Source organism: Pteropus medius, unplaced genomic scaffold (genome assembly GCF_902729225.1).
Source record: "Pteropus medius unplaced genomic scaffold, Ma_sr-lr_union100, whole genome shotgun sequence".
NCBI classification, from domain to species: domain Eukaryota; kingdom Metazoa; phylum Chordata; class Mammalia; order Chiroptera; family Pteropodidae; genus Pteropus; species Pteropus medius.
In genome coordinates this window covers 3,309,623-3,320,407 of record NW_024349799.1, presented here as the reverse complement: position 1 = coordinate 3,320,407, position 10,785 = coordinate 3,309,623, and the positions used below count along the sequence as shown (strand labels likewise).

Below are 10,785 nucleotides of genomic sequence, written 5' to 3'. Positions count from 1 at the left end.
TTACGCAACCGGGGCGGGGGCGGAGGCGGGGCCTGGGCCTGGGCGGGCGAGGAGACTGGCGGTGTCCCGGGCGCCCTCTGCCGGGCGGGCCAACCAGAACCCACACAACAGTGCTCGGGGAATATTCTGTCTGCCCCACCACGTCGCTCTTCGCAGTTTAAAGGAAGGGGCAAAGAGGAAGAGGCATTTTATGCATTTATTTGACTTGGGTTATGCGACCAGAAGGAGACACAGCAGAGAAGTAACTACGGAGACCGTCCTTTCTGCCCAGCCCATCTCCTCTTCTGCAACAAAAAGCCTACCCCAAATCAGATGAAGCTTGGACCAGCTGGTCCTTGAAACTGGAGGGCCAGTTTATAAGGTTACATATATTGTGGACATTTTGGAAATTTGAGATAAAATGTTAGATCCTACATAACCATTGTTGACATTTGTTATATTTGTTCTCTAGTCTTTTATGTCATCTTTTAAAATATAATAATAAAAATTTTTGTTCTATTTTTTCCTTCTCCTGATAATTCGTCATCAGCATTATTCTGTGTTGTTAATATTAACTTTACAACAGTCGTTTTAAAGAGGGAATTGCAGGTTTTGGAAGAGGAGGAGAGAGAAAGGATGGCAGAGATGTTTTCTTGTGTGTCTAAAGGTCATTTTTATCTTAAAGTTTACTGAATGACTCATCTCACAGAGCTGGGAAACAAGACTATGCAGAGGCTGTATAATGGTCAGGTTACTTCTAAATACTGTGTTTCAAAGGTGCGCATGATAAAAAACAAAACAGAAAGAGTACATGTGACAAGGCCTCTCCCTTTCCTGTCCCCCTCCCTATCCTTCTCGCCCTGCCCCTCCTAAATGGACAGATGCTTTTATAAGAAGTTCCGCGGTGAAGAGAGAGGGTACTGAGATTTGGGCCAGAGAAAAGAAATATGCAACCAGGTTCTGGTTTAAGCTTAACTTGGGTGATCCCAGAATGCATAAAATTCCATAATGCACATAAAACTCATATTATTCCATCTATTTTCTAAGCCAATATTATTTCCAGGGTGGAAGTCTTTGACTATATAAGCAAAAGCTAACGAAGTTAGGGAACCCCCAAAATGCTCTTGTGACACAAGAATCATCAAATGATGTATCACTTATGGTGGTTATAAGCGTTGACAAGTGTGGTGTAAGTGTGACAAGCTGTTAAGTGCCCAATAATCTGCATTATAATCTAGTCTTCAACTCTAGATGGTCTTTCATTAGGGCAAACACAATTTCCCTTTTCTCATTACAGTTTATAATCCTGGGAACACACACACACACACACACACACACACACACACACACACACACATCTGGAAACCAGGTGAAAGCTTATTATCTTAAGAGCAAAGTTCCTCTTAAGGATTGGAATGGTCTTTGAGAAAAATACTAATTGGTTCCTTGAGCTTAGATGGGAGCCAAGAAGGTAGGGCATCAGCTAAGGTAACAAAGAATTGCTAAACTATACTGCACAGTATGAGAATTTGTTTTGCTCCTAGAAAGAAAGAATAGAGATAGATGAAAAGAATAGGGGCTGTGCAGAGAGAAAGACCAGCCAAAGAATCAAGGCTGAAGAGCCAATGGAAATTTCTCTCATAGGGAAATGGCTATAGAACATTTCTTAAAAGGTGATGCTTGTGCTTCATTTTGAACTTGCTTGCATTTCTGTGAGGTAAACCTGTCCTCTTGGGGGCAGATCAAAAATATAATAGAGCTTTAGGAGAGGCTACAGGATTGGAAGAAATTGGGAACTTATTCCAAAAATTTGTTTGCAAAAATTATTTAATTTTTTCTAATTATATGTTTATTTTAGGAAGAGTTTGAAAAGCTGATGGAGATGAGTTGGGGCTCGTTAAAGGCCGTTGCAGTGACTTCTCAGTGCAGGTGCTTGCCGGGGATCCTTGGCGTTACACGGCTGTCTTCACATCACGTTCCCTCTGCACTCACATGCGCTGTTCTGCCTGCATAGAATGTTCTCTCACATTTTTCTACCCCCTGCACCTGGCTAGTTACTATTGAACCTGTCAGTTTACATGTCCTTTCACAAGGTAGCCTTGTCTAAGATTGTAGACTAGGTTAAGACTAGGACCTCTTAGTGGCCTCAGTTGCATCCTGTACTTCTCCTTCCTGATGCTCATAATTGTTTTAAAATAATGATCTATGAGGTTATTTATTTTAATTTTATCTTCCTTGCTAACTGTGAACTCTGTGAACTTGAGGATCAGGCTGTCCTGGATGGTTGCCCAAACAGATCCTGACCCCAAAGTTGTATTTGAGAGTATCATCTGAGAGCCACACAAGCTTGTTGGGAAATGCTCCACCGTGATATCAGAAAGCCAAGCAGGCATCATTTTGCCTTTTTCCAAGTTTGGGATAAATTATTCTTTTATTGTGTGCAGGGTCTGAGAGGCCTTAGCATATACAGGGAGCTACAAGTAAAGGAGGAATGGATGAAGGATAAAGTATCAGGTGACTTGGTTCAATTTAGATCAGAATGCAGGATCTTCAGCTCAACTGCTGGCATGCTAGCAATTTAAGATTCATTGCAGATGACATAAATCCAGGCAAGAGGGTTGGGCAGACAATCGCATGACCAGATATGTGTGCCTCGATTTTGTTACTTTGGTGCAATGAAGGTGTCCTTCCTCTTCTTCAGGGCTAATCACCTCAGCAACTAACTACTGTGCCGAAACTCAAATAGGCTGATAGCAGTCTAAGACTCATAAACAAGTCCCAGGCCAAGGAAGAGGCAAGATACAAATGTGTTTGATAAAGCTGAGTGAGGACAGGAACATGTAAGAGAAGGAAATAAACTAGAAATCATTCTTAGGAGTGAGGGTAGCCCAGACAGAGGGATGGCAGGGGTTTAGTCATGTTGATTGCCTCAGGAAATTTGAGATTGACCATTTAAAGGTCACATTCCTGGAATAGGCTGAAAACTACAGTTAGGTCTTAGTTTGCTGTCTGGGGACAAATGACTTCATTTTGAGCCTATTATGTCTGTTTTTTAAACAATTCCCCAGTTTTGATCAAACTCAGCCTGACACAAGTGATCAAAAATTAAGCCCTAATGCCACTGTCAGCTTCTGCTCTGTAGTTCTTGTGGCTTTTTCTGATCCTCTGTGGGATTTCACAGGTCATGATGTTTTATTTAATATCCGTGATATTCACAGGCCACAACTTCATTTTCATAATCCTTAAATTGATCAGTCCCATTGTTCTTTTTATAACTAGCATTCTAGTGTTAAGGAGATCATTTATTTGGTAATTAGCAGCTGTAAACATACATTAAAGATTTTGAAAGAATACGACTAGCCAGGGAGATTATTATAACTCTAAGCATGAAAATTCTCAATATGGAGTACATTTCAGAGCCATAGTTTCCAAGACCCAAACTGATAAGAAACAGCTCATTGGAGTCACCCTTTGAAGCCAAGTGGCTTGATCAATGATTTTATGTCACTTAGCTTCAACTTTCCCAGAAGTGTCAATCCAGGTACAGTAGTTGGTGTTGGCCACAGCACAGACAACTTGCTCAGCTAGAGATGATCAAGGGCTATTCTACCGTCAAGATCAACTTTGGCCAGAGTCTAAGGATTTTCATTGGGCAATTATTGCTTCAACAGCAGATTCTTGCAATATCTTCAACAGTTAAGGAGAGGGTTCTGATTATAGCCTCATTTGGACTCACTCCTAACCAGGGAAGTAGGAAATTTGTCAAAGAGAATTGTGAATGCCTCCTGGTAGGTCCTTTCTAGAATAGTTAAGGACACAGTTAGATAACCCAAGAGGTATTGGCCAGCTGTATACCAGCCATCTAAATCATTCATAGACCCAAGAATGGTAACTGCCACAAAGGTTACGGTCCAGAAATTTCACACATTTTCTGGAACACTTATAACATGTACCTATACATACACATATACCTATACATATAAAGAAGGCTTAATGTTGCTTCTCATTTGACAATGCTTCCCGTGTAATTTAACATATCAAATAAGCCTAATTAATTCAGCATATCGCTTTTCATACAGAGAGAGACATTTTCCTTTAGGAAACTTCAAAGTTATTTTGGGGTCAAAAAGACTTTTGTTAAAAAAAAAAAATTTAACTTTGGGAAGTTCGTCAAAAATATTAAAAGTTTGGACACTTGACTAGGATCAGAAATTATTATGAAATAATACTTCAAAGGCAAATACAGAAGATTATGTAGTTCTGAGCAAAACTTAGTTCCTTTAACATTAAGAAAACTCACTTTCAAGCTATCATTGTGAAGCACAGTTGATAAGACTCAAAATCTTTACTCTCCAGACAGAAAACTTTTCACTATATCTTATCTGGTACAGACCAATAGTCAGAGAAAACTTTGTTCTTTTAGCAGGTGGAAGAAAATCAAGTTTTAGTTTACTTAAGCATAAGTACACTATTGATATAAAAGCTTATTTTTAAACTCATAATAACAATTCAATTTTTTAGCCAACTTCACTACACAAGGTAAAATTCTCTTTTCAACTTTTTATATACATTTAGTTCGTCCTTCATAACCGGAAGTTCTAGTTTAGATAAAATAATTCTCATTTCCCTTAACAAAAATGTATCTCCATACCTCATACCTTTTTAAACAAAAAACATCCTATTTTCCTTACATACAGAGTTATTTCCCTTATTATTTCTAGTAGCTAAATTACATATATTAATTAAAATCCTTAATTTCCTAATTTCTAGTGAAAACTAAGAAGCAATTATGAATTGGCTTATAAATTAGCATTCTGTAACTTGGCAAATTTATAAATACTTTTTCTAATTTTTGGAATCGTGTTTTCTTAAAGTAAAATTCTCAGCATGGCACAAGACATGTTTCCTAATAGACCCAAATATCTTTAGTTCCTCTGTAATAAGGAGCCAAAAGTAGATAAACCTGTATTCAGTAATTAATGTTTCTGTGTTTTATCTTGTTTGGAAATGATCTAGATATTTAATGACTTTCTATCCTCTAACTTAATTTAGCAAAACTTTAAGATTTCAGGTTACCAAAAAGATTTGGAAATTATTTTTAACTACACACATCATAACAAAAATATTGCTAAAAAGTTCACCTAAAAACCTTTTCTCTTATATCTATTTAATTTACTAGTTCTTAACATTTGTGTTTAGATTGATTACCCATAAAACCTTCATTAGACATTAGATACAAATCAGTTATCATCACAAGTTGTTTTTCCCTGCAGACAAATTTTGTGACCCAGATAATATGACTTATTTGATTTTTTTTTTTTTTTTTTTTTTGCGAGGCAACGCTTGGTTGACCTCACAGATTGCAAGGATCTTGTCAATTTACAATCCTTTATTTTTTTATTTTTTATGCCTACAGCACCTGGTCTTCCTAGGTGGTCTCCTATCCAAGTACTAACCAGGCCTGACCCTGCTTAGTTTCCGAGATAAGAAGGGATCGGGCTTGTTCAGGGTAGCATGGCCATAGACTTATTTGACTTTTAGTTAACTTAGGTAGAATAAAAGCATTATGGTTAACACTGCTAACCCTAAGAATATGTCCACTTTAATTAAACTAACAAACTTAAACTAGTTTTTATTTACTAACGATTGATTATCTTCGATCACATGAACTTGAAAAAAATATTTGGGTTAGTCTCTATGTTTCTAAGAGTTTTGAAATAGCATCTTTACAAACACTTGACCTTCAACCCAGTTAAATAGAACTCTTTTACAAATTAATCTTGACAATACCACACAGAAGTATAAAAATATCACATATCTACAATATACATATATAGGCACACATGGAGACATAGTGACAGATGCAAACAGAGGCATTATAGTTACCAATATTTGTGAAGAATACATATGATTTTTCATTTACCTAAATTTTTTTTCCCGCTCTTTAATTCCCCTCCCACCACCTCCACCCCCGACCCACCGATGTTGCCGTTTCCTCCCAAGAAATGGATCTCTGAAGGTGAGGTGTCCCCTCCCACACACTCAAGGTGTGCACCTGTGCAGCATGCACCTGGGTCCCGGCCTGTGGCTCCGTGGCTCCACCTGGGGCGTGAACCTTTTGCATGTAAAACAGACGTGCTAACCACTACACTATGAAGCTGCCTCCTCACCTAAATTTTAAATGAACTTTCCTTCTTTTGTTCTCCTCCTGATAAGAGTTACCCTCCTGAAGTACATATTACACTTATATCTCAAAGTCCTAGGGAAGGAGCACAAGTTCCTCCAAGGACTGGTTTCTCAAGGCCAACTTTTATAAGCCATTTGAGATAAATAAGGAAGGTTTGGGAGTTGGTAAAAAGGATTGATGGACTTTGTATAGTTTCTGGAGCCATACCTCTGGTCCTGTAAGACTAAATTTATAAAACAAAGACAGTTGTTTTTAATTCGTCAAAGAATTTGGTTGCTGCCAAAATATTTCAAAGGACTGACACACCCATTCCCCTCATGGGAATGTTTTTCTTTCCCATGCAGCCTTGGTAGGGGAGAAGGCCTAAAAAATATTGTCAGGCTTTGAATACCAGCTACCAATTTGGCCAAATTTCTGATCACAGTTATTAAATCCTTTCAAATATCTTGACAGGTTTCAGCTGGGATAAATAGTAGATATTTCTGGCAATATAAACAACCCCATGGACCCAACAGGGTGCAAAGTTTACTACCTTTGAAACAAGGGTCCTTATGATTGATTAAATTTAGCCTAGCTCTAGAAATCATCTCTGTTTCTAAATATATGTATTCAGATACCTAGCTTCTCCCCCCACCACCCCCATAATCAACAACCCCTAAGGCAACTGAAAACAATAGCCCAGACCTGACTAATGGTCATAAGCGGGACCTCTGGCAGGCTAAAGATAACATCTTAATCTAGGTTATGTTTCAGCTCTTGAGTCCTAAAGTGGAATGACCCCCCTGGGTACTTCCCTGTGAAATCTGAGAGAAGGAAATCAGAACAGACCTCCGACCTGTCCTGAAAACCTGAAGAAATGATTTATTACCCACTTCACCTCTGACCAATCAGCTCCCAGCACAACACTGACCCTCCTACCCCACCCCACAGTGTCTTGTGATTTTGCCCCTTATAATCTGTAACCTACACACCATTGGGGAGTTCCAGCTTTTGAGCATTAGCTTCCTGTTCTCCTGGGTGGTGCCATTCATAATAAAATAGCCAATCTCTCTCCACTACAATTTTTGGTGTTTAGTGCTTGGCTCTGCTAGCACCAGGTGGAGTAACTCTTTCTGTTCAATAACATCTTCCCAAAATCCAGAGTCACTCACAAGACTAACCAAGAAAAATAACTAACAGCTCGCATGTCCCAGGCAAGCAGAAAACCAAGCCAAGTTCTTAGGATGTAAAAAGAAAGCAATAGTTATCTCTGGAAGAAAAAGCATCAATAACCAATGGGTCTGGATTTGGTTGCAGGTTCTGAGTGAGATTTAAAGTGGAGTGTGTACCTCCAATATTTACTAGAATTTGGCAAGGTTTTTTTCATTAACTTTAATTTTAATTTCCCCTGGGTCGTTTAAGGGAATAATGTAGTAGTTAACCAGAAATTCCATCAACTCTAGGAGGAGTCCTTAAGGGGACCTTCTCTGAAGATAGATAAGGAAGTGTCTCTAAGGCCATTACCTTGGCAGGCTTTTGTTTTCAGTCGTGTGAAAATAATTCAGAAAGGATTACTAGAGTACTCAAATTAAAGAAGAGAGGTGAGCAGAAGGGGTTATGTTAGTCCCATCATCTTTTGTTTTAGGCACTTCTTATGATTAATTTTTTTATTAGCCTTTTGTAGTGAGTCTTTATTATTTTTTAAATTTACTGTTGACATATATTAATTTCAGTTGTACGACATAGTGATTAGACATTTATATGACTTACAAAGTGATCGCCCTGATATGTAGTGAGTCTTTTAATAAAGCTATTTTGAAATCTTGAAGTCTTTTGCATGTTTCTGTATGCCAATTAAAATAAGTATTCCACTCTGTTTGATTTGTGAGGCCTTGCTTTTAAATGCACTTCTTAAATGATCTTATCTAATTGGAACGTTCTTCGTAATGGCCATTATAATTCTAGGTTGATTTTAGTAAAACTTTGCTGTCTCGTTAGATATCTGCAACAAAGAATTTAAACATAAATTCTTTGGATATGAAATATCCCACCTCTTTTAACTAAACTTTGGGTTTCTTGGAGCTTGAGATGTGGAGCTTTAACAAACTTGAAATGCTCGTCCTGTACCCACCATTATTTGTGGCATTTTCTTCTGAAGTTCCCATTAGCGATTAGCCTTTATTTATACCAAAGAAGACAAGAGACGGTACAGTGCCCTGATTCAAAGAAGGCCCTGTACACACCACCACCAATTTCTGCGGAACCTTAGACTGGGGGAAAGGATTGCACAGCACACCCTGACAGGTGAGAACTGCAGACCAATTCCAAGCACAATGGAGACCTGCAGCTGCCACCATCAGTGCCCAGTGTGGAATCTGGGGAAAGATCTCAAACAAATAGAAAATCGCAGACTTAACCACCAGCAGTTCCCAGCATGGAATCTAGGAATAGAATCAAGGGCTTGGGGTTTTCACTCAAAAATTTGGTAGTAACCCAAAGATGTTACTGCATCTTGGGAATGGAGATTAAAAGGATAGGGGCTTGGCTCCAGGCAGAACATTTTGCTGGCTCAATTAGGCTTCAGGCAGAACCATCTACCAAATCAAGCTGACCTGTCAATTAGTTGGGAGCTTGAATGCAACTGGAGCAGAGCTCAAACCAAGAGGAACTTACCAATGGCCCTCAGATGTGGCAAGAAAGTGAACTCAAAATGGGGTTCTCGCATGCCGCACCTGTGTTTCCCGTTGTCCCTGAATGCCATCAGAAGTTCACCTCAGTTCCTCCACAGCCACCAAGTCTATGAAAAAAACAAAATTCAATCGAGTAAAGCTGGAGATCTAATTGGGTTTATTAAAGGACTCATGAATCAGGCAGCATCCCACTCAGCAACTACCACAGTGCTACAAGAATGGAAGGTTTTTTATAGGAAGAAAGGTGAGGCAAGGAAGCTATTAAGAAAAGAAAAGGAAAGATTATTTTTGGGCCAGGACATCTTTTCATTGGGGGAAAAGAACAAGAAGGCTTTTTATCTTGCTGACTGCCTCTTTTTCCTATGGGTGGGTGGGTGGACGGGGTGTGGCTAGAGAGGGCCCATGTGACAGTTTACCTTACCGGTGCTTGAACAAAACATTACATTTAGGTTTGGTATCACGGGCTTTTAGCACAGTGATGCCATTTGGGGCCTGTGGTTTTTCTCTTTAACACATATAACATTCTTCAAATGACAACATTATGGAGATGGAAAGAAAACATTGTGGGTGGTTATAACAGAGCAATAAGAAAGATCGTTGTCATGATGGATTTGTTCTGTATTATGACTATATTGGTGTCAATATCTTGGTTATCACTGGGGGAAATTGGAGAAAGGGCACCTGGGATCTCTCTGTATGATTTTCTACAACTGCATGTTGTTGGGTGAGGGGAGTGACAAAGAAAATGGATGCAGTCAGGCTCCCTTCCAGCAAGCCGTGCAGTTCCCGGGCAGCCTTAGCTATGGCATCCTATGTAACCTTAGATACAGAGGCTTATACAACCTGTAGATTGTGACTGATTACAGCACCTGGCTTTAAGCCACTATTATGCACCTTGTTATAAGAACAACCCCGCCTGTGCAGGCTGGAGGGGGGAACTGGAGCTGTGCCTGTGCCTTGCTGTGTCTTGCTATGCCTGAATAAAGCCATGTCGCATCTGCCCACAGCTGCTTGCATGTTCTTCCAGCTGCCAGAACCATGTACTCCAAGCTTCAGTACCCTGAACTTGCAGAACAGTGTACATCTACAATGAACTCATATTAAAAAGTTTAATTAAGAAAAGAAAGCAAATAGAAGCCTACAGTATATACTGCTCTGCTCTTTTCTTTTTCTCTTATATCCTAGGCACCTTTCCATAGCAGTGTATTTCAAACTACCTTGATGAAGATTTAATTGAATAAATTATGATATATTCATGCAGTGGAATTCTAAATAGCAATTGTATGGATGTACACTAATTTATTCAATTAAATCTCTACTGATAGGCATTTTGTTTCTTTCTCGTCACTTGCTATTACAATGTTTTAATAAACACTGATCAGGAGTCTGCACATATGTGTTAGTTTGTCTGTAGGATAAATGCCTAGATATGGAATTGCTAGGACAGAGGTACCTGCTTTTATAATTTAGACAAATGTTGCCAAATGACCCACTAGAGGTCTCTAAAGCATCATTTTGACCCACTAGAGGTCTCTAAAGCATCATTTGACAAAAAACAGATCCTTTCTAGAAATTTTTATAATCATTAATATTGCAAGATACAGACAAGCACATAGAATTGTGTACCTACTACCCAGCTTTATTAAAATAATGTTAGCACTTTGGCTGTTAGATTAGATCTGACTTAATCAGAATAGATCTAAGATTAGATCTTAGATGAGATCTAACTCTTCGATTTATAGTTCAGATGTAATCTTTTGTCCTCACTGGAGGGCCCCACCTAGGGGAAATTGGTGGTATTTTACCTTCCTCTAGGGAAGGAAACTAGAATAGCCAGGTAAGTACTTAGAAACCATCCACTGCTTAGGTAACTTTCCATATTGTAGAGCATCAGTCTTCAGACTGGGGGTAAACATATCTTGAAGAGTACTCAAACACTTTAGAAGGGTA

General features: G+C 38.9%; 1 pseudogene; it reads right to left on the bottom strand.

Moving 5' to 3' along the window:
• Nucleotides 1-5,386: 5,386 nt before the first annotated feature.
• On the bottom strand, nt 5,387-5,505 carry LOC120621208 (uncharacterized; annotated as a pseudogene).
• Nucleotides 5,506-10,785: the final 5,280 nt, after the last annotated feature.